This window comes from Ochotona curzoniae, unplaced genomic scaffold (assembly GCF_017591425.1).
Source record: "Ochotona curzoniae isolate NIBS_2020 unplaced genomic scaffold, NIBS_Ocur_1.0 contig_3498, whole genome shotgun sequence".
Taxonomy (NCBI): Eukaryota; Metazoa; Chordata; class Mammalia; order Lagomorpha; family Ochotonidae; genus Ochotona; species Ochotona curzoniae.
This window is the reverse complement of record NW_024465885.1, coordinates 11,024,374-11,029,300: the sequence shown is the minus strand read 5'-3', so window position 1 is coordinate 11,029,300 and position 4,927 is coordinate 11,024,374. Positions and strand designations below refer to the sequence as shown.

Below are 4,927 nucleotides of genomic sequence, written 5' to 3'. Positions count from 1 at the left end.
CTGAGAAGGATGGTTCATATTACTTAAACTTTTGTATATAATCTGGCTTCTACTTTGAGTACTATTGGAAATTCCAATTATAGACCAGCCCTGAATTCCAATGACACTCCAGGAAGTGTGGTGTCTACTTGCCCAAACAAATTTGAAGTACAGTCTCAACTCTATTGTAGCAAATGGTTCTTCACTTTTCTGTCAGACAGTTAAGTAAGGCATGCATAACTGCTTAGCCTTCTGAAATATTTCTGGGAAGGTAAGGGCCCTTGACTAGGCTTCGTTCAACTTCTTGTGTCCATGCAGAAGCATTCAAGGTCCTTTTCTGCACTACCTATCTGCGAGGGCTGCTCCAGTTGTATCATCCTGGCTCTGGGTTCTGGGGTCTTGCCAGGTTAGTGCCTCTGTTGTCTTCTGCCAACTGCCATCATGATTATCAACAGGGAGGTCATCAGTTACAGTAAAATTTCTAACCATATACAAGACCAAGAAATCACAGATTGGCTGTGTCTGGAGATGCAAGGAAAGATGGCTAGCAGGACAAAGGTTAATTCTGATGATTTGCTCACTAGTGGAAATACTTCCAGAGAAGACCCTGATAAGCAAGGTCTCAAAAGCAGAGTAATCACTTGGGATGTCATGACCATCCCCTGCAGGAAAACAGATTCACAAAAGAAGCCTATATGAAGCACATCAAAGATTGCATGACATCAATCAAAGGCTACAGAACAAATCAAGCCTTCCCTTGCTAATTTCAGAAACTATCAGTTTAGTATTGGTGAGAACATGAATCCAGGTGGCATGGGTGCTCTGCTGGATTGCCATGAGTTGAGGATGATGTTACCTAATTTTTTTAGCATTTTCTTTGACAATGCTTAGAAATGGAAAAATGTTAGCAGTTTTGACAATTATTTTGGATCTATCACTGCTCATGTGGTTGATTGAGGCTCCTCACTGACAAAACTAAAATGAGTACTGCTATTTATGTGATCATTTTTGGAAATCCCAGAGTGTCATGATATCAGGTGCCTAATGGGAGCTGGGTTTTGTGGTGTGTATTGGGCTGCAGTGCAAATAAAGAGGCAGCATAGATTCTGGCAATCCTCATTAGCTACATCCCTAACCACATGAGTTTTATCTAGTCACCAGGTCTTCACTGCTCTTCCATGTGCAACTGAAATGAAAAATTTCTCAACCATCCCTCTATTGCATTTCCCTCTAAAATTAAGTACAGTGTGAAGTGTGGACCACAATGTCTACCTTTAGAGAAGAACGAGGCTCATAACACATCAACCCATTAAAATGATCCTTCTAAAATATCCAGCTCTATTATTTAGCCCATCTATTTGAGAGAGAGAGAACAAACCTGTAGAACTTGATCAGTGTTATGTTGGAACCAAGAGCCTGGAACCCAGACCAAACCTCCCACCCACATTCATAGCAGGAACTACCTGTTAGAACATCTTCTACTGCCTGCAAGGATGCACACCAACCAAAGTGAAATGAGACTTGAAGCGAATACTCTGATATGGGATGTGGCTCTGTTTAACTACTGGGCCAATTGCTTGTCTCTTTCTCTCTTCTTCTTCCTCTCTTTGTCTCCATCTTCTTCCAACTGTTCCCTATATGACTCCCTCTCCTTCCCTTCTTTTCCCTCTGAAAACACAATTCTAAAGGCAGAAAAATGCAAACAGGCAGTGAGGAAAGGAAACATGAATGCTTTTCCAAGTCTTAAAGCAGACCACCCAGATCACCTTCTCCAACCTGGCTGCACATTGACATTCTAAGACTCAGGGTTGGGAAGATGCATGAGATGATCCTAACTGGGCAGTATCCAGCACAAAGTTGCTTCCTCTGACAAGGAGCAGGATTGTGGGCCTTCTTACTGTACCATCTGTAGATGTGGGCAGGATTCTAAAAATACAGAATGTGGAGAGTAAACAGAGGGTGAGAAGGCTTCCAAAGAGAGAAAATTCAGTGCTCTGTCCTCTTTGGTGCTGTCACTAAGAAACATAGAGTTAGAAAGAAACGCTTAATGGTTTTTGTTCCTCATTGTCACCCCCTTTTGTCGTATCTATAGATGCCAAATTTCAGGACTTGCTAGGGCCTTGCTGCTTCGTGGATGTAGATACTCCTCTTTTGATGTAACATGTCAGTATTAATGTGATTTCCTGTCTTTCATGTCCTGTATATACATATAGAACTTCCTTCTTGTAATTTCATAATTATATTTTTACCTGAGTAGACCATTTCTGCTGTCTTCTCCTGCCTTATAGGTTGATAGAACCAAGTAGTGGGGTAAGCTGTGCCTCTGAAATGATACCTTCCAATCTTAATCTCTGGCACCTGTGAGGGTGACTTTTATTTAAAAGTTGCATCTCTGCAGATATAATGAAGTTAAGATGTGGTGTGCTGGATGAAGACAAGTCCTGTTCAATAATGCCTTAGAGGTAGGAGATTTGGAGACACAAGGTGACGAAGACCACACTGTGGTGAAGGCAGAGACTGAAGAATTGTACCTTCAAGTCAAGGGATGCCAAGGGTTTCCAGCAATCACATGACACTAGGAAAAGGCAAAGAAGGATGATTTCCTCGTGCCTTCAGAGGAAGCACTGCCCTGCTGGCACTTCGACTCAGGCTTCTAACCTCAAAGATGTGGAAGCATGAATTTCTGTTGTTTGAAGCTACTCAGTTTGTGACAGTTTGCTAATACTGCTCCAGGAAACTAATACACCTATGTTGAAATATTTAAAGACATTAGAATACAGACTAGAATATATATTTAAACCCTTGGGTATTAATGCCAGATTTCTGTATTTCTCCTCTGTGGCTACTACTGACACTGATATCAATATTCTTATCAGAACCAAATAAATCTTACAAAACTTTCAATTTCCAAACAAAGAATTGAACTGTTGCTGTAGAAAAACTATTTCCTTCTCATTAGATTTTAGAGTTGACACATTTCCTGCCTGCTGCCAATATGGGCATTTATCATCGTCTCATCATTATGTTTGTTAAATTTAAAAACACTCCTAATAACGCTCCTTTCATTCTATCAGATTTATTTTATTAGATGAGAATTGTAGAGATAGCCATATCTTCATAAGGATGCCTGTTTTGTTTTGGTTTGAGCAGACTTAATGAGGCAAATAAAGATTTATCAGTCCCTCAGACACTTTTCTTTCTTCAGCAAAAGAATTTGAATCTAAGGGTAGCTGATGAAGGATGACAGAGCATTTTGTTTAGTGCACAGAAAATTGTTGTTTATTCCGCTTATAGCAAGTACATTTTAAATGTAATTTCAAGTTTCCTTTCCTCTTTCCCTATGAACTTTGCTGCGGAGCATTTCTCTCAGCCAAGATCCTTACACAAATTTAGATACACCATTGCTTCTGAGACAAAATTAGTCTCCACGATGGGCTGCTTGGTGCCGTCAGCCCCACGATCAGGGCTGCAGGCCAGCTGCCAGGTTGTAATAGTGTCCAGGGAGATATCAGCTTCCTAACTGATTTCCTCCCTTTTCTCAACCTAATTATTTGGAGACCTTCAAGCTTTCCAGAAATATCTGCAATTAGTCAGATGGTATCTAGGGCTTTGTTGAAAATTACAATAGAAAATTTATCAAGACCATTTGGTCTAATCTCAAATCATCTTCCCAGTGTTTTATTTTTTTTTTCCCTTTTCTCTCTGGAGAGTTAGAAATGGGACACTACAATTATTATATAATTAGAGGAGCTAATAATAAGGCTTGGAATTATTATTATACAACTAAGAAGAATAATATATGTGAAGATATTTCCTTGTCAGACTTATAAAGATTTTCTTATGGAAGCTCAGACAATGAACAATTACCAGTTTTACAATCTTCCTTTGACTGATGGTATTACAGCCCTGGTTTTGTAAACCGGGGATGGAGCTCATACTTCACCAGAGTCTTAATGTACTTCTCACATTAACATAACAGCTGGTGCAAAATATTTGTGAGATAATAGATAAATGGATCATAGGAAGGATTTTTGAATAGGGTTTATATTTTATTATAATTAATCTCTTCTTCTAACTACATTTTAGACAGCTTATGTCCATGTAACAGATAATTACCCACAGTTAAAAAGAGAAAACATTATTTTTTGACTATCAATTTGATTTCCATTTCTGCTATTTTCTTCTCCTCTGTCCTTGAGTGAGTCATAAACTTTGAGTTGTAATATTCACCAATAAACTTAGTTTAGACCACAATGCATTATTTCAGTTTTTTAATGTGATATTGAATATGAACACAAAGTTTCTTGGTCTCCCATCCCTGATTTAATTTCTGCTTTTATCTTCTCAGAATTTAGTATGAATTCTTCCATAATAATGCTCACATGCAATGAAAAAAAAATTATGCACCTAAATTTTTAATTGATAGATGCTATCAAATAAAGTCTACTTATATTATCATAAAAACCATTTTGCTATAATATGTACTATATAATACTCTAATTAATGAGAAGTAGTATAGCTTAGGGTGTAAGAGTGATTGTATAATCATACCATTTTGATTTTCAATCAACTCTGCCATGGAACTTTGAGACTTTCTTAATATTTCTGTTTCACATCTTCTTCATCTGCAATGGTGATTATAACAGTGCTTCTGTGTTGGTGCTGCTATGACAACCAGGTAAGTTATAAATTTCTTAGAATATCATTGCTAGTACCATTGCCAGGAGTAATATATTTGCTTGTCAAATGAGAGAAAATGACTTGTATATATATTTTTTTCAACTTGTTACTACTTTTAACAATGTGTTCTGGATTGTTTCAGTCATATTCCTTTGTTGATTTATGGAATATTCCTTAATAGTGTATCTAACATAGACTTGCTAGCTCACAGGGCTCAAGGCGTTTCTGATATAAGATGGTCCTGAATTGTTCTCAATAATGATTATGC

General features: G+C 37.8%; 1 pseudogene; it reads left to right on the top strand.

The window, feature by feature from the left end:
* Positions 1 to 420: 420 nt before the first annotated feature.
* Positions 421 to 887, top strand: LOC121156849 (annotated as a pseudogene).
* The last annotated feature ends 4,040 nt before the right edge of the window (positions 888 to 4,927 follow it).